At 31.0% G+C, this 22227-nt stretch overlaps 1 long non-coding RNA gene across 1 annotated transcript; it reads left to right on the top strand.

The window, feature by feature from the left end:
• Nucleotides 1-139: 139 nt before the first annotated feature.
• LOC139425980 (uncharacterized) lies at nt 140-18342 on the top strand. Its single transcript, XR_015435644.1, has 6 exons — nt 140-1083; nt 2414-2431; nt 6154-8456; nt 11341-11358; nt 13926-15213; nt 18158-18342. It is a non-coding gene; the product is annotated as an uncharacterized LOC139425980 (long non-coding RNA).
• Nucleotides 18343-22227: the final 3885 nt, after the last annotated feature.

The raw sequence follows: 22227 nt of genomic DNA, 5'->3' as shown, positions 1-22227 counted from the left end.
TATTAATATTATGAAACAAAAATTTTCATCATAAAAAAACAGAGTTTAATTTTAACACAGAATTTTTCATTCATTTTATTAATTAATTGCACATAAAATTGTACCATGTTTTTATTTTGTATGTTATTTCATTTTGACAGTACGTAAGTAAACTTTTATAACTATAATTAATAGTTTTTGAATTAATTTTCAATCTTTAAATTATTATGTGAATTGAAAAAACAAAAAAACTGAAAATTATCCTATAATTTTAAATTTTAGATTTTTTTTTGAAATTTTTGGCATCATACTCTGGGTAAGGTTATAAAAGCAAATCAGTTTATCACTGAAATTTGAAAATTTCAGTGATAATTTGATTTATTGTTAGTTTGAGAGTTGTCTAGCTAAAATTTTGATTTATTGTTAGTTTAAGAGTTGTCTAGCTAAAGTATCTACAGCTAGACGTCACTAAAATTACAAAAGAACTACGATTTATGACATGTCTGCAGCACCTTGCCTAAGTAGGAGAATGGAATCATTTTCTGCCTCTAAAATTGTACTATTGAGTTGTTTTATCCTGAACGCATCATTTTTAGCACGACTTTACATTCTCTTTAAATTCTCTCATGCGATATGGTTCATTAGTTACCCGCAGTTCACACCACTGCATATTAGTTCACGCCACCCCCGAAAGGGGGAGTTACTATTGTTACTATATCTCAGATGCCATCACTCTTGTTACCTTTTTAACAGGGAAACTCTCATATATCGATAAATCAATTTCAGTTAACAAATTTGCAATTTTAATGTTACCCAATTTATAAATGTGGTAATTCTTGGAAAAAAATTTATTTTACTTGATGAAGAATGGATCATGGAAATAAGTTTATTAGTCAAACTAAACAATCCTTTTTAATATTTTGAAGTTTTCTTAAACTTAATTTTAAGGCTATAGCAATATCTTCATGGAGCATTTTTGTGGCCAAACGAATTCATTAACTAAATTAATTTCTAAATTTGTTGAGTTCTGTTCTAATAATAATTTAACTATTATGTTTCTCTTTTCAGTTGGTGGTTTAACTAATATTCTAGATCTATCACATCGTGAGTAATTTTAAATACATGTTAAATTTTGTAAAGTACTGCTAATGTGCTTTTTTATCTTAAGTTTTATAATTTTAAGTGGGAATTACACAATGTAACACAAATATAAAGAACACAAAAGTTACATCTTATTCAAAATTATATAGGATAAGGTTAGAGGAGGAAATATGATAAATAAAATTAATAGTAAGTAGTTGGTGAATTATTCGTAACTCATTAGCATAACCAATTTAAATTTTTGAAATAAATTAGTTTAAAACTTGGCATTTTTGAAACCAATCCGTTGTCAAAAATGTCACATATGATCGACAAGCGTTTGTTTTGGCACTTTAATGAATCGTCTCACATGTTACAATCGAAAATGTAACTCTTTAATATGTTAAAAATTAAGATTATAATCGAATTTTCATCGCTGCAAGAATTCTAATTTTAGGTTTGAAGTTTCTTCTGCTAAAATCATTCAACACGTCTCTTTAAACTCCGACTTTGATTTCTGAGAATTTTTCTATGTTTTGAAAAATTTTAAGATTGTTGTTGATGAATTTTAAAGCACCCAATTTTTTTCTAATGCTTGAAAACAAATTTTCGAAATATTAAAATCTTGCAAAATTTTTAGTTCTCACTTCACACCTTTTATTAGACAATATTTAAGTTTATTTTGTTTGTTTACCACATAGTATACCATAAATTAATTTCCCCATCGATGTATCCTGTTTTTTACTTCTTATTCATATGCGCATTTCGCTAAGAAAACACTATGTTACATTCGGCGTCAGCATGAGGAGTTTAAATTAAAAAAACGTTTTTTGATTGGAACCTTTGAGCCAACAGAGAAAAGGGCTTTTAATTCATTCAAACACATCGTAAATGTAAAACCCACTATTAAACATATCATTAAATACACTATTGGGACAATATTTCCAGGAATGCTGCTACCCGCTTAATTTTGAGGGACAGAAATCCAAATCTTCATAAAATATATTTCGTTTATTCAAAGAAAGCACGTTTTCGTGTCTGATTCCGTAACTTTAAAAGTTGCCTGCCCTTTTTAATTAGAAAATTTAAGGCCATCCCCTCGAACCATTAAGATTCAGTCCCAGAACGTGAAGATCCAATCATTAGAACAAAAGTTTTTCAGGGTGGTCAGTTTTTTTTTCGGCCCACTGTACATGTTTGTACTTGCACTCGTTTAAACATTACTGGAATATTTATCTCATTAGTTAGTTATTAACAACATGGATATCATTATTTGTATTGTTTGGATTGCATTGTACTGTTTTTTATTTTACCCACATTTTGTATTTGATTTCATAATATTCTTTCCTTTTAGTTCCAGTTGTAGGACCACGTAAGTTTTTCTATACTCTTAAAATCACTTCATTTCCTTTTCAGGGAGGGGTGGGGTCTAAGTTGGGTTTATGTGCTACCATGAATGAGCGAAATCAAGAGAACGTCGACTTTCACCAGTGAATGTCAACAATCACATAGTCGTTTTGGTGATTGTCCGAAATATTTATTATATCCGTTTACTTTTTATGCACTTATTCGTATTTTTCTGTAACTCTTAGTGCGTTTGTTATGTTAATACAATATCTGGTCAAAATATTCGTACTCCAAAGAATGTAACATTGTTTTTTATCATTTTGCCTGGGTTCATTACTTATTGTGGTAGGAAAAATGTACTTTTAAATCTATGTGACCAATTTGGATAATGCTTATATCCCAACTCTATGACACTATTTCAGAGAAGGCCTAATACTTTTTTTAAGCAGGATATCTGCTCTACTCACACATAGTGTTTTCTGCAGCTGTGGTTTGACGACATGGGTGTTCAATCCCTCTCCGAATCAATAAAATACTTACAAAAATTCGTGATGCGCTTGCACTTACGATGTTTCTGGGTTTATATTACAAATACTTGGCTTATGTACCATTGGTGTTTTAGTACGCATGCAAATAATAAACCAGTTTGATAGTATGTTTCTACGAATATCCGTCCTAGCTGCAATGATTCGTTCTACAATCACTCGGTTTATGTACCATTGGTGTTCCAGTACGCATGCAAATAATAAACCAGTCTGATAGTATGTTTCTACGAATATCCGTCCTAGCTGTACTGATTCGTTCTACAAACACTCGGTTTATGTACCATTGGTGTTCTAGTACGCATGCAAGTAATAAACCAGTTTGATAGTATGTTTCTACGAATATCCGTCCTAGCAGCAATTATTCGTTCCTGAGGTATCATAAACTATATCCGTCTCAGTTTAGGATTGCGTTTGCATAAGATATGTTCCTCTTAAATTACCTTTGACACACTGCAGGAAGGTATCAGATTTGCTGGGATGGACATTGTTAGAAACTTGCTGTTGAAAGTATGAATGGAGCTGGTTCAGCATTAAAAAGTATAATGGATGTACAGTGCGAAAATAAAATCAGCCACCCTGAATGACTTTCGATCATCACGTTCTAAGACTCATTCTTAATGGTTTGAGGGTGACCTGAAATATTCTAATTAATTAGTGCAGACGATATTCTAAGTTATGAAATCGGACACAAAAACGTGCTTTCTCTGAATAAACATACTATTTTTACGACGTATTCGGATTTTTGACCCCCATAATGTAGGGGGTAGCCGCAATTTAGGAAATACGGTCCCTATTGCTTGGTTAGGAGAGTGGTCTAAATCTTGAACCTCAAAATGTTAATTTTATTTTTTGCGTATTTAGCCATATCTCAAGAAACATTCAAGCGAATTGAAACATTTTTGCACACAACTATAAAATTCGTTTATGCAAAGAAAATGCTATGAAAAATATTCCTGCTTTTTAAATATTTGTTATTTTTCATTATTCTATTTATTAATGGTCGAAAAAAGTTTGAATTATAAGGTATGAAATTTTTTACTTTATTTTAAAGAATGTAATTTTACATGGCAAAATACAAAATTTGAACGAAATAGGAATTTTAAAGAAACCTTATTTTAAAATTCGATTTCTCCGGAAGTATTCTGCCGATTTCGCTCAAATTTTGTATTTTGTGATTTAAAATTACGTTCTTTGAATTTATGTGAAATATATTATACCTCGCGATTCAAGTTTCTTTTCCACTGCTATGAAATAAAACAATAAAAAACAATAAGCGTTTATTAAAAGTTATATTTTGCAGGGATTAATCATAGGGTAGATAAATTTTATAGTTGTAAGCAAAAATTTCTCAATTAGCTTAAAAAGTTTTCGAGATATAGCGAAACACGCAAAAAATAGAAGTAACATTAAGGTGTCCAAACTTAAGACCGCGCTCCTGACCGAACTATGGGGACCATATTTTCACTACTGTAGCTACCCCCTATACTTCGGGGGTTAGAAATCCAAATCCGTCAACAACAAAAAAGATGTGTTTATTCAGAGAAAGTGCGTTTTTGTGTCTGATTTCTTAACTTAAAATATCGTCTATTAGCATATTTGAGGTCAAAAGTTATTCTGGGTTGTTCTTTTTTTTATTTTGCTCACTATAGTTATTGAACACTTGCAGTGTATACCAGACGCTTGGTGAGCTTTTGTGCCTTTTTTAGAATGTAGTATACTTGGAAATTTAAAGTCTTTTGGAACTGGAATCATTATTAAAAGCCTGTATTTTAAATAACAACCTTACCCTACTGAAAAACACGGAAAATGTTCCTAGTTTGTCACGCTAGTGAACACTCCCCACTGCGTTCTACTTAATGTTCTAATGTTTCATGTTCTAATGTTCTACTTAATGTCTACTTAATGTTCCACTTAATGTTCTAAGTGAACATCAGGGAAGGGGGAGAAATGTACAAAATTGGTATAGGGCACAGACGCCAGAAAGCCTGCAAATTCAGGCAAGTATCTTATAGTAGTTAAATATCTTATGTTATTCTTAAAGAAAAGGGAGTTATGTAAAAATATTTGCCTCTCAGTAAATTTATTGCAGAGTTCTTTAATATAAACGTAGTTTGAAGAATTAATTTTAATTTAGGAAACGGCAAACATTGGAGGCAGCTAACGACTGGGAATAGGCAGATTTTTCTTTTTTTAATTTTTGGGAAATGCCTTTTTTTTTCACCAGATGAATTTTGAAAGATTCTAAATTATAAGTTTGGCCTTAGTGCCAATAAACTGGAAAATTGGAGATCATTTTGTCCAACCATCTTCCTAGCAGCAAAATTTCCATTTAACCTCTGTATTTTACTAAACTACTGTTAAAAAATTATTGAAGTTGTGTAGCATCTAATAAATTTTTTTTCCGTAACGTTAAAAATGGTGGTTGAAAGTTTTTTTTTTTATTTAACTTTAAAAATACTATACTTAATCAGAGTTACAAATGTCCTAGACGCGCTATGTATCAATTATCATTCTAACCATTTATATGAAAAAATAAATACATTTAGAAAGAGTTTGATAATTAGGAACCAGACTTCGAATCTTTAAATATCGAAAGGGCGGATCAAATACAAGGGTGCAGAAATAAAGTTATTTAATTGAGTTTACATGTCTCACATAATATAGCTTGCGTATCATTGACTGTATTCATTTTGTCAATCTGAGATTTACTTATTGATTTAACTTACCTGTTAAATTTTAAACTTACAATTCTAATTGAGATGTGTGGAATTCAAAATCGAAATGCATGTCGTATCGGAGTTAAATATTACGCAGGGTATGCTTTTAGATGTTTGTTCGCCGGAACCGTTCAGAAAATATTGTGTTTGTTTGTTGGAATTTTAGCAGTTAAAGCGTATATTACTGTCTCGATTTTTTCTGAAATAAATTGTAAAAACACACGAAGCATTAATAAAATACTTTAAAAGAATTAATAATTTTTATTTTTATTTTTCAAAAGTAATTTCAGAAAGTTATTTAAATCATGCCATAACCTGAACTTTAAACTATTTTGGTATTCCAAATATGTATAACATTATGATTTAAAAATTCTGTGCATAATGATTATAAATTTTTTGTAATCGTTTTCAAGGCTCTTAAAATTGTTTATTCAGAAATATATTTGTTATTTTAATATATATATTCATTCCTTTTTTTGTAACAGTCCGTAAGTAAAAATACTTGTATAATTAATATATGTATAACTCTTACTACAACTTTAAGTTAAATATTTTATCGTACATTTTTGTAATTGGGGGTCATAAAAGTTTTAAATAAGTTAATTTAAAATAAGTTAAGTTAAATTTTTAAATAAGTTCCTTTGCTGGAATGTTTGCTAGAAATTATGATTTTGGAAATATTTCGACTGATTAAGTATTCTAAGAAAACACATCCCGATGTAAAGAGGAAAGAATGCTTGGCACATTAGCTGTAAGTAAACCGAGTTACAAAATTATCTATTCAAATTCAAGTAAGAAAGATAGTATATAGTTTCTGTAGATTGCAAATGTCTAAGAAGATCCGTGGTGGCTCAGGGTAGAGCCCCTGAATTAGACATGCCGACTCATCATCTATTTTTGCTCCAAAGAGCTAACATAAGCACAATACTAACATAACGTTAACTTGCGAACTTTTTTGCTCCAATATTGCTTGATAGGTCAGCTCTGATAGTATAGGAGCCTTAGCTCAGGGGGTGGGACATTCACCTTCCAATTAGGTGAACCGGGTTCCAGTCCCAGCGCTGGCTGGTCGATTTGAATTTCACACGCGGCTTGTACCGACCACAGTGTTGACTTAAAATATTCTCAGTGGTAGACGGATTATGGGCTGAGATCCCTTACCTATGGGAGGTTTTCGTGATTTTTATATCCATGTAACACAAATGCGGGTTAGTTCACTCAAAAATTCCTCCACGAAGATAAATTTATCCCAATTATCGATCCAGGAGTTCCCTTGTCTTCTGAGTTGGATTCAAAATTACATGGCTACGGAGTTCAACATTCGTAGTCACGAACCCAAAAAATTGGGTTGGCTGTTCATCGACGGTTATGAAAAAATATTTAAGCAACAAGTAAAGACAGCGTACTGAGCACATCTTTACATGATCGCTTGTAAGCAAACAGTGAAAAAGTAATCATTAGGGGTAAACGATTGGACATCAATATCATATCTGCTAAGACTTAGAACAAGCAAATATCATGTTATCACTTGAATGCATTGCTATTCTTGATGAAATGATTAAATGTAATTTTAAAAAAAATAGTGCGTGGATTCCCTCCGCACCGAAGAAGTTAAACTTCGCAACCTGGGACGTTAATTGTAGAAGAATCAGCAGTCGTAGAAGGATCACTAGTTCTATTCAACGACTCTTTTTCCTGCTCCACTCGCTTCCGTGTTCTGTAATAACGGTAATATTCTGCATTTTTCCCTCGTGGACTTCTTGAACCAGTGGAAGTGCTTGTGGTTGCCTCATCGTCTCGCCCTGGAAAATGTATTTGTATTAATAATGTATGTGAATGCGTCATAATGTAATTTCAAATGAGAAAACCTAACAATCAATTGATATTCACAAGAGACGAACCTTGACATAACCTTAAATCCGTCGCATTGTCCGTGGGATTGTTTTCACTCATTTTTTACAATTGTTATCCACTAAATTTGAAAATAAAAAATACTACCTATTAAATTATATGTGTATCAAAACAAACTAAAAAAATATTTACAGAAAAACAAAAGTTTTATGACTTTGAAATGAATGAGGGAAAACTGGATCCTACCACGTGATTTCCCGGCCAATAAAAATGTAGCGTTAAACGTTTAACGCAACCTTGTTGGAAGTCGCATAAGACGTATCACACCAAAAATGCAATTAATGACGTATGTGCAATGTAGCACTTTAAACAACAAATCACCACTTTCAATTTTAAATCCTACTTCTGCACGTCATGTTCTGGACACTTTCATTTTTAATACGACTTTACATCTATTTTAAATGCACTCGTATGAACTGAAGGAAATTGATCGCTTACATTCTGTGGTTCATTTTTCTTATTTTCTTTTATAACGCTAAATGGTGGCGCTGATATTGCCGTTGTATTTCCGACGTCACCACATCTGTCCAAATAGTCCACCTCTAAATTGTGCAGCCCATATTTGTCAATACATTTATTTTAGAATATAGTTGAAGTTCGTAAAAGAGGTAATCCCAGAATAAGAGATATTTTATTGGACTAATTATGTCGAATTATAAATATAGAAATAAATTTGAATTAGATTATGGCTAAAAATTTGTATTTTTATTAAAACTTGCTTTTAATGCTATAACAATATCTTCACAACGCATTGTTAGCGTTACAAGAATTTGTAATACAAATTGTTTTTGAAATTTGAAGACATTGGGTTTGTACTTATAATTTAACCACTATTTGTTACTTTTATTTTTAGTGAATGATCTCGATTTGTCAACACGTGAGTAATTACGATTATTTATAAATCCTGTATGTTACTGTTGTTGACATAAATCGCTGTCATACATAAACAAGAAAAAAATGTTGACGAACATAATATTTTTGTAGTTTTTAATACTCAAATTGGGGAATTTTTCATTAAGTTTAACAGAAACGCTTGAATGATATCTAATATAAATATAATAGTAAAATTAAAGAGTGTGAGATAAAAAAATTATAAAACAGGAAGTGTAAAGGAATCCAAATGAAAATTGTTCATAAATTTAAAAAAGAAAAAATTCATAGGATGAATTAATGTCAGAGATCTCAATCAATGTCTCAATCAATAAGGTCAGAAAAGGACATCTCAGACATTAAGAAGACTCCTTAAAACGGGAGATATTTCAAATCTTGCTAATACGGTCCTCAGTTATCCGGGCACAGCAAATTCCACCTTTTTCATTAGTAAATACCACCGATTGCCATCTCAATTTATTTGAAGTATGGTTTCGAGCCTACAACATTCCTAGTATCATCTATTACCATCTCAATCCATTTGAAGTATGGTTTCGAGCCAACAACATTCACCGATTACCATCTCAATCTATTTGAAGTATGCTTTCGAGCCTACAACATTCCTAGTATCACCTATTTACCATCTCAATCCATTTGAAGTATGCTTTCGAGCCTACAATTCTTAGTATCACATATTACCATCTCAATCCATTTGAAGCATAGTTTCAAGTCTACAACATTCCTTGTATCACTGATTGCCATCTCAATCCATTTGAAGTATGGTTTCGAGCCTTCAACATTCCTATTACCATCTCAATCCATTTGAAGTATGGTTTCGAGCCTGCAACATTCATAGTGATTTGTGATGTATCTTCAATGCTATATTTTGCGTTATCTGGCTTAGAAATGATTCAACAAAAAATGTTTCTTTGAACTGTTTATAATATTTGTCCACAAACAGCGTCTTTAGACATCGAGAGAACCGAGGACGAACAACTGTTGTTAAGCGGACGCTATACCACGGGAGATACTTTTCATCGCTAATTCTATTTCGCTACCAAAAGTACTTTAAAGTTTACAGTAAGAAAGAAATGAGTTTAGCCAATCTTAGAATTAGCCATGAGGCTTCAAATATTGAAAAGGAATTTTCAAATTATCAAAATGAAAGAAATTATGAGAATATTACTCAGAATTACGATGCACCGGGGAAGATCACTTCCATTAATTTGTTTGCATTTTGATATTTTGAGTTTTTTTTTTACCAAATGAAAGTTCATGGCCTACTCTAGGTGTGACAGAATGCACTTTTTTTATATATTTTATGAATTAAACTAGTTATGAAGGTGAACCAGAATTTGCGATAAAAAATTTCTTCCACGGTATGGTGTCCTCTTAACTTAAATCATAATAATGATCATTACTGAATAAATCTTCAATGGAGGTCAGAAAAACTCTTCGTATTTTAAAATGAACTTTACAACAAAGAAAAGGAACTGTTGAAAGTTACAAAAACTTTTATAAATTTTCAAACAATGTTGAATCTTTAATTTTTAATTTTGCTAATCAATCAAATATGCTGATACCTTTCTTAACCTTCAAATTATAATACCTTCAAAACCCCTCCTGCAAATAAAAAAAATATAGCTTAAATTTAATTAAATTGCAAATATAGAGATATTTAGTAAAAATAAAATATAAATGTGGCAATCAATTTAGCTTTTAACGTATTGTAAAATTAAAACTTGATTTTTTTCCCAAGTGTATACAATCTATTTTACAAAATTCTATGCCTTATAAAACCAATTTCTCTTAAGTCGACGGATTTTAATAGACAGTGGGTAATTGTGTGAGGAATAGTATTAATAATAAGCAATTGGTAAGCAATTTGTAACTAATTAGCATGACCATTTGAAACTTATAAAAATGTCAAAAATTAGGCATTTCAAAAAGACAAGATAGATTATAAACAAATAAAAATAAAGGTCTTGCTTCAAACTGTGAAATAAACTTAAAAAACCGTTGGCAAAGCTTAATCTAATGTCTCATAAAAAAACTTTGCATTCTTTTCAGCACTTTAATAGAGCATCATATACATTACAGTCGAAACATGTAACACGCATTGATGCAAAATTAAAGAAGTGTTCATGTATAACGATCTATCATCACCCTACATACTTATAAGTTAATCTAGGTTTTGAGTTTTATGTCTGCTGAAGCCACTGATCTTGATTTCAGAGAATCATTTCATATTTTGAGAAATTCTGATCGTTCTGTTGATCATTTAACGAGCGTATCATTCCTTCCTAATATTGGGAAATTCATTTTAAATTATAGATAATAACTGTCTACAATCGCCTTACATTGTTGTAATTTAAATCTAGGGTTTAAGTTTTTTATCTGCTAGATCCAATGATCTTGATTTCAGAAAATCATTCCATATTTTGAAAAAAAAATCTATAACATGCATACCTATAAAATAAAAAAACAACTTTCCCCAATCATCCGATAACATCAATTAGTTGTTAAAGTTGACTCTACCTAATTTCCTTAAAATACTAATTATCTGAAATAATTTTGTGAAATAAATACTTTGTATTACAATTTATTTATTATAATTTATTTATATAAGTATTAACATGGTTGTTCATTCATCGTTGATCCAACTACCAATGTATATAATTGTTGTGACCATTGTGGTTTGTACAGAAAAAAACTACCGCTACTTCACTTGGCTCTGCTGGCTTTACTCCTACCGATTCTAAGATTTATGTATTTATTTGTTTACAAATTAGACACGATTACTTACAGTATTGCGTATTTACTTTGAATAAAATTAATTGAACTTGATACACTCATATTTGTATTGATTGTATAATATTCTTTCCTTTTAGTTCCGGTTGTAGGACCACGTGAGTTTTCTTTTTATGCTCTTAATAGTATATTCACTTCTTAGTGTTACTCACTTCTTATGTTATGTTAATACCCTATCTGATCATAAGTATTCGTACACTTACCAAAGCAGCATAATGCTGCGTTGTTTGTCAACGGTGGGAATGATTTCATTAGTTCTTGAAGTTGGAAACATGGAATCCTAGATGTATGAGGGCATGCTAAATAATGCTGCTCCTCTTTTTCTAAGGCAAGAATTTGGGAAGGGGTAAGTTTCTCTTTTAGAAAGACAATTGCTCCTTTTCCAAATCTAAATTTGTTTCGAAGTCATGGACTGACTAAATGGGTGTTCACGAACTGGACTTTGGATATCCGATCTAAGTCCCATGAAACGAATTTGTTTTATGGAATCATTTGTGATGGGTGTCTGTAAGTCAATGATTATGACCAATGATTGAAAACAGAGAAAGAGTCTCCCTAGGCACGTGAAGCCTGTAATCTCTGCAAATAGGAATATTATCTTAGATTCATATTAACATATGCCTCAATTCTTCGATTTCTTATAAATGTGTGTCCGGATACTTTTGGATAGATACTGTCCACACTCAACAGGTTTTTTCAAAGGGGTTAATTCAGTCTGTAATCACTGTTAATTTACAAGTATATAATTTGTGATTAAAAGATAAATATGACCACCAAATTTGTGTGTGTGTGTGTGGTTCCCTCTACAAATGCTCAGTCTGTGTACCTTTAAACTGTTAATAGCCTTCCTACTGATAAACTAGTTCTGCTGTGTGTTTCCATAAATTTTCGTTCAGTCTACTGGGGCAAATAAACAGTGTCCTTAAAAATGCAGCAATCGAGGAGCATACGTTTTGTTCTTGTTTGAATATTTTGGATGGCAACAATATTGAAAGGACGTATCGTTGGTGCTGTAATGGACATTGATTTAGGCATGCTATTGAATACTTGAACAGTGATTATTCACCATTATTATGAACGCTGGCTGACCATATCTGCAAGCATTGAACTTTTGTAGCAAATAGCGAAAAAGCAGTGAGTTAATTTACCTCTCCTGCATCAGTAGTCTTAGTACGTCGCATATCTGTAAATAAACAGTGCTTTGAAACTGGATAAATTTTTCGGGTTAAACAAATATTTTGAATTACGATCCTTTCTTAGAGAGGAACACGAGGAATATTCATTGCCAGTAACGGTAATGGTTGCAAGGGAGGTAGAATCAGGTTACAAACATGGGACCATAAAGTTAGCCAAGATTGGCTTAGTAGATACTTATAGTCATTTATGAATGAAAATAATTATAATACTTTTCATTATCATCATTCAATGTAATTTATTCAATAAAAGTCAATTTTAAAATTACATGTTAGGTTAAAATATTTACCCAATTCCATCAAATTGTAGTTCCTTTATCTGAATGTAGCTAGGAGAGTTGTGACATACAAGTAACAATAGAGATTAGCTAGATATTTTGCGGAAATGGATTATGTATTGGGAAAATAGCTGGATATATCGGGAATGGATTATGTATTTCTTGCGCTGAGAATGATTTAAATTTTTTTTTAAATACATTGACTATAATCAGAAATAAAAAATTTAGGAATTGTTTTATCAAACAATCAAATAATTTACTTCACAGTAATTTTATCAAATAAACCACGATTTTGGAACATTTCTATTTAATTCTCTCTCTGCTCAAATGTTGTCTGATTTTTCCCGTCAATACTGATTTTTCTCCATAGAAATTTTTCTCAGTTCATTGTAACAAATAGTTACAATAACATCAAATATAATTCAGAAACTTTTCGTTTACTTTAAAAATGGCGGCTGTTCAACAGATATTATTTTTAAAAATGGAAGCTAATAATAAAAATATAATTAACATTAAATAAAGAAAAAAATCAAGATACTCGATGTATAATAAATTATTATACTAACTATTCAATTTAAAAAAAAGAAATAAGTTTAGCATTAGTTTTGGAGTTTTGTAATCTGTAGTCAGATTTCGGATTTTCGAAACGGCGGATCACATACAACAGTAACAAAGACAACAAAGATAAGAAAAACAATTATTAATTGAACTTTTTGTTCTTATTGATTTGATTCGGATTTTATTGATGAGTTCTATTTTGTTGATTTCAGAAACATTTTTGAGTTAGTTTTAAAGCGAAATTCAAAATTTAAAATCTATTTGAGACATGTGAAAGGTCAAATATAAAACACATGCTTGATCGCATTTAAATATTATGTTGGGGTATAATTAAACATATATTTTTTCCTGAAATGTGCAGGAAATTTTTTTTTATAATTTTAAGACTTCCGCGAGCATACTTTTATTACTTTTTTTAATGAGGTAAGAATACAAGAAGCTTTCATTTTATTTTTCAAAAGTAATATGAGATAAAAGTACTTTTCTTAGATTTTCAATCTCTATAGCTTATGAGTAATTGATTTTTTGTAACCTTACTTCAAGTATTTAAGCTAATTAATTGGAAAAAAAATGAATGCAAACAATATTTTTCAATTTTAATTTGTTTCAAGTATTTTCACTACTATTTTTACACAGTTGGTAAGTAAAAATCCTTACGTTTTTACTGCAATTTAACGTTTGATATTTCATTAAACGTTTTTGAAATCGGAGTACACAAAATGTTGCGAGTCTTGGGGCAAAGATCTTTTTTCTTATGAGAAATTATAATTTTAGAAATAAATTTATGCTTGAAATATTGTTATCCTATGACGTTTTATGCAAACGCAACGCTATAATGATAGAAAAATATCAATTCAGCATTGCAAAGGCGAGAAATTTTAAGATATTTACAGAAGAAAAATTAAATTTAACTTGAAGAAACAAAATGTTTTCAAATGTAGAGTGGGAAGAAAAGAAAAAATAAGAAAAGGAACACTTTAAATAACTTTCGATCTACATTCGTATATTTAAAATTAGATTTTTCAGGAGCTATACAACCGATTATGTTTAAAATTTGCATTTTACCTTTTAAGATTATATAACTTGTAATAATGTAAAAATATATACACCTTATAATTTAAAATTCGTTCAATTACTATTGAAAAAATAACAAAGGAATAATAAATTACAAAATTTATTATTACTTTATTTTATAAATTATTTATTTTCGCTATAAATTATTTTTGAATAAATGACTTTATAATTCTATGGCAAAAATATTTAAGTCGCTTAAGGAGTTCTCGTCCATATGACAAAATGCCCAAACAGTAAACAGTAAAATTTACATTAAAGGATCCAAACTTTTGACCATTCTAATGAACAAGCCATTTTGCTACCGTGTTTTCGAGATTGCGGCTATCCTTATAATTTGGGGGTTAGAGACCCGAATCCGTCAGAAAAAAAGGTATATTTATTCAGAGAATGTACATTTTAGTGTCCTATTTCGAAATTTAATAAGTCATCTGCACTAATTAGCATATTTGAAGCAGCCTCTTTAAAAAATTGATTCCTAGGACATGAAGATCCAGTCACTAGATCAAAAGGGTTTCTAACAGCTCCTTTTTTTGTTAAAGTCCATTTGCCGAATTTGTCAAAATTGTAGCCTTAAATACGTAGTTTTGCTCTATAATTATTTACGGTTTTTCAAATTTTAAATTTTCTAGAGAAATTATAATTCAGTTCATATTAATATGTTTTCTTTTATTGAATTTTATTGAATATTTTTTTTATCGAATATTGTATCATTCAATATGGCATTGTGAATTCACTATTTATTTGAGAATTAAAAATTCTCCTAAAAGATTGTGTTCTTTTAATTATTTACTGTTTTTTTTCATAATATTTAGTTGGACAAGTGGAAAATCTATTATAGATTAAGGTGTAGGTGAGTAATTTCTTCTATTTGTTGAAATCATGAGTCTCCAAGATATTGTTTCAGAAAACAACGAAAGAATCTCATAGCGTTTACTTTCAAACTAAACTCAATTTACCAACTTAATAAACTATTTCACGTAATACAAATTCGTAAAATTAAAAAATCAATGAATAAAATGTAGATAATTCTAATTATTGTTTAATATATTTGGCCACTTTTTTTATCTCTATTTTCTTTTTTTTTATTGATCGTTGCTTCTTTTTTTTTGGACTCATTTAGGGGTCACAGTAACTTCGCAACAATTTTTTAAAATAAAGGTATAATCATTTATTTTGAGGATGCTTTACATGCTCATTTAAGTTATAATCAATAATTTATCTTCAAAAAATGATTAAACTGCTTAATTATTTTTAAATTTTAAAAAAAGTCGAAAAAATTCTAAATTTTTAAATCCCTAAAGCTTCTTTATTTTAACATATTTTCAAAAACATTTTTTTTCATAGTGCTTGCAATATTTATCTTAACAATTTTGTGCATTCATTTGTTGATATATCAATTAGAATATTTTTATAGATTATTTTGTAAAATAGTAGAAAAAAAAGGGTAAAAACTCCTGTTAGGTATATATAACATGCCGTAAAAGTTGTAATACCTCATAAAATGCTTATTCCATGCACAGTTTAAATAAGAGTATTATACTCAAGATAAAAAAGCTTGCTTCAAAGCTTTATCTTAAATAGAAAAAATTCTTTAGGGATTTAATTAAGATTAAGACACAAAATTATCATCAATGCGAAAAAGCACTTTGAAGTCATACTGCTGAGAAAGTTTCTGTATTAGAACAATTTAAAATCATTCATAACTTTTTTAAAAATGTAGATAGAGAGATGAATTTTTTTCTGTACATTTGAAATAGCTTGAAGTTTTATTATAAGCAATAAAAAATTTTTTGATATTTTTGTCATTTTTTGGGTACTGTGACCCCTTAAAGTTTTCACAATACTGTATTGTAATTTGTTATGAATGAAATTCGAAATGAAGAAATGCTTACTTTAATATCCAGAGATACACTTCCAGTTGAGTTCCCCTCGAGTATTTAGAGAAATTCATAAAATATGATTAAACCGAAATATTTTTAAGTCAACATACACTGCTTGATATTTGCTAAGGAATAACTGATTAACGCAAAGTCGCGTTCTTGACAGCTCAGCTGGCACATAACGGTAAAATTATGTGTAGAGGGCGTAGTAGAGCCGTTATCCGTATAAAGGTCAGTGCACACATTATTTCTGTGGAATTCAGTGTGCTGTTGCAATACTTAAGTACAAACTGCTAGCGAGATATCATTTGAGTTTTTACAATCGTGGACAAGCATTTAGACGGCTGGAAGCAGGTCTAAATGTCACCACTGAGACCGCAGTATCGGAAATGTAAAAAAAAGTATAATCTTTTGATTAGAAAAGACCACTGAAGGTGAAGATGCTCTGCGATAGCATGCTGGTGGTCGTTGTAGGAACGCCACACCTCCAGAGTAACTGTATGCAGCCCTAGTAACGAAAAGGAACCGAAATCTAAAGCCTAGGCAGATAGCTGCTGACCTTTCGACCACTACCGGTACCACGGTAGTGGATGAAACTACGCCATCGTCGAGAGAAGATTATGTTAGTGCAAGAAGCGTATTGGTTGATAATCTGTGAAGGTCCAGAATGATGTTCTCCGGCGAATCCCGACTTACTATGACAAGTGATTTCGGCTACCAGTTAGTGCGGAGAAATAGGGGAACATGTTGTGCCCAAAAATAGGTTCATGAACGTGATTGTTGGACCCACACGTGCCGGTATGAGTGGGCATTAAGCTTAATGGCTAAGCACCGCTTCACATCTTAAAGCGAGGTATCATGTTTGTCTCTTTTGGGGTGTGACAGTTTCAGACTTTTTGTTGATGGACGATAATGCACGGGCACACAGGTGCGCTGAGATATTGGACACACTAGAAAGTAAAAAATATTGACTTTATGCTATAGCCTGGGTACTCCTTGTGCCTAAATTCTATAGAGTATGCTTAGGTTTAACTTGGCAGACGTGTTCACACAGAACACGACCTTTCCAAACCATGGAAGAGATAAATACCGCCTTGATAGATGAGAGACACAATATTTCGCAAGGACTCTTCGAAAGGTTAGTGACAACATAAATAACAGATGCAACCTGTGCATTAATGTCCGAAGTAATCACACATATTACAGTGGTACTCATTTCTGTTTCCTTTTGGCACAGAAATTTTCATGGCTATTTGGAAATCGTCCAATGAATATCCTGTTTATTTTTAATTTTATTATTTTTCGATATGTCGATATTTAAAATATTTTGCAGAATAATAAATGCAATATTCCCTGTACTAAATATGTAGTCAGTTTCATTTCCTCAATCAGCGTCTGTTACTAAATATTCCGAAAAATGTAACTGTTGCTTAACAATTGTCAAGCAGTGTACTTTACACTAAGTAAACAAGACAATAATATAGTCTTTTTAATTTATTATAAATGTTTCTCTTGAGCGAAAGTTTGTTTTAAGAGATTGCAAAAACTACAAAAATAACTGTAAAATAAAAATACTACTTAAAAAAAAAAAAAAAAAAATTCAGATCGTCGATTGACACACTTCATAGGTTTTTAAATTTATTTGTAATTATTTACAAACTTTTTTGTTAATCCCCGTTTTGGTAGATTCAGTGAGCCTATTCAATAGCCTAGCGAACTTATTTCTTCCGCGTAAATAGAGAGTAATCTTCAAACGGTCACTAATTATTTATCGCATGCCCAGTAGTGATATGATTTTCTTAAAAAATTCATTTCTTATGTTATATTTTCTGTACTTAATTTACCATTTATCGATAATAATGTGTCTTAATGAATGTTATTTTCAAGTTTACTCATTAAAAATATATTTTTCAGCTTTTCCGAGTCTTTTGCTTAGCGGAAATCGTAAAACTAGAAGATACTGTGTTTTTCCATTTGTCAATCTGTCACAATGCATGCTTGATACTAATAAAGATTCACGATAAAAAAGTGCATTTTATTTTTTTAACCAGCTTAACAAGTGTAAATAAACAAAAACAGAAAGACCATTCCAATAAAAGAGGATGGAGTCTTGTGTGACAAAAAGGTTTTGAATAAATTTGAAAGATTTGATACACTGCCGAGCAATTGAAAAAAAAAACAGCAATATCAATACTTCGAAATTGGCGGCTGGAAAATTATATACTTTCCCACGTTAATGCTATCAACGCTAAAAATATTTTTTATGAAAGCAGTTCATTATAAAAAAAAACCTATTGAAAAACTTGACTGCTACGTTGATTTTTCTATCGCAAGGCAGTATATGTAATACTTAAATGCTACTGAAAAATAAAAAAAAAATAAAAAACGAGGGGTCGAAAGTAATATTTTAATGAGAAAGAACAAATAAAACATTGTCCCTGTATTAGTTTTTTCGAATCTCTTTAAACACTACCAATTAAAACAATAGCAGTAGTACCTATTACCGAAGTTAATCAAGCATCATTTTCGTGAATAATACTATGGCGATTTTTTACTCTTTTCCTAAATGAATTAATGGCATTTCTCCATTAATTTGGCTTATCGGTACATGACTTATTCTTTTTTTAGTTCAATTCACTTGTTTATAATTTTCCAGGATGGGAAGGCCTGGTTAGTAGGGCACTGGGTCCATGCCCAAGAGGTAGTGGGTTCGATCATCGCAGGCCGAAGACTCCCCATGTAGTAAATGGTGACTGCTGCATTTTAAATCTGTCGAGTCTCAAAGTCCTCCATGTTCCCATAACAAATCATACCTCTGGGGGTACTGATCCAGGAGCTTCCTTGTCTTCTGGAAAGGTTCAAAATTACAAGGCTACGGAGTAGAACATTAGTAGTCGCAAACCCGAAATTGGGTCGGCTGTTCAACGACGGTTATAATATAAAAATAAAATTCACTCGTTTTGAACCGGGGTAGCTCACGGGTTAGAGCGTTCGTCTTCCAATGAGGTGAACCGAGTTCGTATCCGAGCGATGGCTGGCCGATACGAATTCCTCACCCGTCTCGCACAGACGACAATGTTGACGTAAAATATCCTCAGTGGTAGACAGACCATGGGTTAAAGTTCCTTTGTCTTCTGGCTGACCGTGGGAGGTTTTCATGGTTTTCCTCTTCATGTAACGCAAATGCGAGTTAGTTCCATCAAAAAGTCCTTCACGAAGGCAATTTTCTCTCAATACTTGATCCATAAGATCTTTTGTCTTCTAGATTGGGTTCAAAAATACAAGGAAACGAAGTTGAACATTAGTAGTCGTAAATCCAAAAAATTGGACCGGCTGTTCAACGAAGGTTATAAAATAAAATTAAATTCACTTGGATTTAAATAACTCATTTTTATAAAGGCTTTTTTTAAAATCATAAACCAATCAAACATATGATTTCAGATACTTTCAGAAACACTAAGTTAGTGATGTAAGCAGCCTATTCTACCAAGCTCACTTGGATCATTAGCATTCCTTCTTTCAATATATAAAAGCAACAATCTGTCTGGATATATGTTCGCTAAAAACTTGAAAACAGAAGGACAGATTAGGATCGTATTTTTTTCCCCTGTAGTCAGGCAAATTTTGCAGGGGTGGTCTGTAAACAATCACTCTCTTCTGACGTTATGCGGTTCGGGCACAATATTGAAACTATGAAATTCCATTAAACTATTGTTATAAAAACGAGTGCTGTCATGTAAAATATTACAAAATATTAATAAAAAAAACAGGGGCAAATGTAACAACTAGAAGGAATTATATATTCTTAAGGCTCTCTACACTCATAGCTTTAATGCAAAAGTAATGCGTGCAAAAAAAAAAAAAAAAAAGAATGAGCAAGCTAACATACGTTATCAAAAAGCACGTGACACTGTTTTGACGACACTTCTTTTTGCTAATCAACATTTTTGGCGGCAGCAAAATACAAACAATGAAAGAAAATCAACTATTTCTCGAAATTAATAAGTAATTTATGATAAAGAAATTAATCGCTGACGTACCTGGCCAAATGAATACTGAAATCGAATCAAAACTAATGAGGAAAACTAAGAGGAAGCGAACGAAAACCATCATAAGAAACATAGTTCAAATCAAACATTCCTACTGAAAGCGCATGCATTTCAATTTTCGCCAAATGGCTTGATTGAGTCAAAGGGAAAAGCAACTGAATCATGGGCTACACTGGTTCGAATTGGTGAATAAATGTCGCATAAGTTCACTTTATTGCTGGTACAAATGGTGAATCGGATAAATTTATTATATTAATTTAATCTTTTTTTAATATTAACTTTGGATTAATTTTATTGATTAAATTAATCTTAATTTAATAATTTTATTTGGGAGTTTTAATATTAAATTTGAATGACAAAACATGCTCATCGCCCCCCTACAGCCCAGAACAAGTTCACTAACCCTCAACATTCTACTACCGCCTCGTTGAGAAGCAATGTTTTAAAAGAATACAATATATATAAATATATATATATATATATATATATATATATGTATAAATATATATAAATATATATATATATGTATAAATATATATATATATATATATATATATATATATATATATATATATATATATATATATATATATATATATATATATATATATATATATATATATATATATCTTTATATATATATTTCGACTGTTCGTGTGTATGTCACTGAACTCCTCCTAAACGGCTGGACTGATTTAAATGAAATTTTCTGTGTACCTTCAGAAGGATTCGAGAATGGTTTAGATTCACAATAGAACATTCTGCCACAAACCGTTCCAGCGGTATCAGCGAAAATCGAAATGGAATTTTCTGATTGGTTAAAAGTTAGCCATTGTTTTAAATTTTGCTGTACACGAATCAGTTTTCAAATATCTTGAAGATAACTACAGTGATATTTTCTATCTTATAGCACTATATACTTTTAGAAAAGTAAATTACATATACTTTAATATTTAATCATAATTCGGTTCTTTATTTCAGGTGAGCACAAGCACGTAAAATCAACGAGAATAAGTTTCGTAATTATTGGTCGTATCACGGATTTAGTATTGTGAAAACTGTTTAATAAAAATCAAGGCAAAAGCAAATTTTATTCATCTTGCACGCTTTTAATAATTATTTATATTTAGTATGCAATTTTAGCTCAATTCAGTATGCAATTTTTCATTGCTGACAGTTGTCATTTGAAAACTATTAGATTGTTTATTATTACAAAGTTTGCGAATTCTCATTCATTTTAATTATTTCATTTAAAAAATAGGAGTAGACTATATTTGAGGGTGCCCCTTGACTCTCACCAAGTTGTGATAGCGGTTGATCTCCAAGCTGGCCGATGTTGAATCCCAATCGTGATTCTGATTCGTTTAAATTTCAGCGTTATTTTTAAATGTTCAACGGTATATGTAATTTCAGAAGTCCGTTAGTTCTATGTTCGATACCGGCTGGTTAGGTTACTTTTGCTTCTGATCAATAGGATCGAAGGTATGTGGGCAGTCATAAAAAAAGGACTTTAGAAAAAATTTCACCGCCATTCCGATACCACAGACGCCATTTTCAATTCGTATTTCGCCAAATTTATGTGGCGATGGAGGAACACAGATTCTATTCATGATAAATTTAGACAGTATCTAACTGCTATTAGAGAATTCTGTGCACCTAAAACTGAGGAAATTCAAGCTTAATGAATAAGTGAGATGTTTTTTTTTTCCTTTTCTTTCTGTGCTTACTCCATTAATTTTTATTTCGATTCAAAATGCATTTTATTGGGTTTATTAATTTTGCTTACATTGGGTTCATTGCAATTTTATAAAGTTTTGGCCGATGTCTTGCTGAAATTTTCCAATGTATTATTAAAATATCCTTATGTTTCGGCAGCCATTCCTGTTACCGCGGTGTTCCGCGCAAACAGGAATGGTGATAAACATAAGTTACCAA

Source organism: Parasteatoda tepidariorum, chromosome 7 (assembly GCF_982258835.1).
Source record: "Parasteatoda tepidariorum strain Cologne lab strain chromosome 7, Ptep-v5.0, whole genome shotgun sequence".
In the NCBI taxonomy this organism is placed as follows: Eukaryota; Metazoa; Arthropoda; class Arachnida; order Araneae; family Theridiidae; genus Parasteatoda; species Parasteatoda tepidariorum.
Note: the sequence above shows the minus strand (reverse complement) of the source record. Positions and strands in the feature narration are given on the sequence as shown.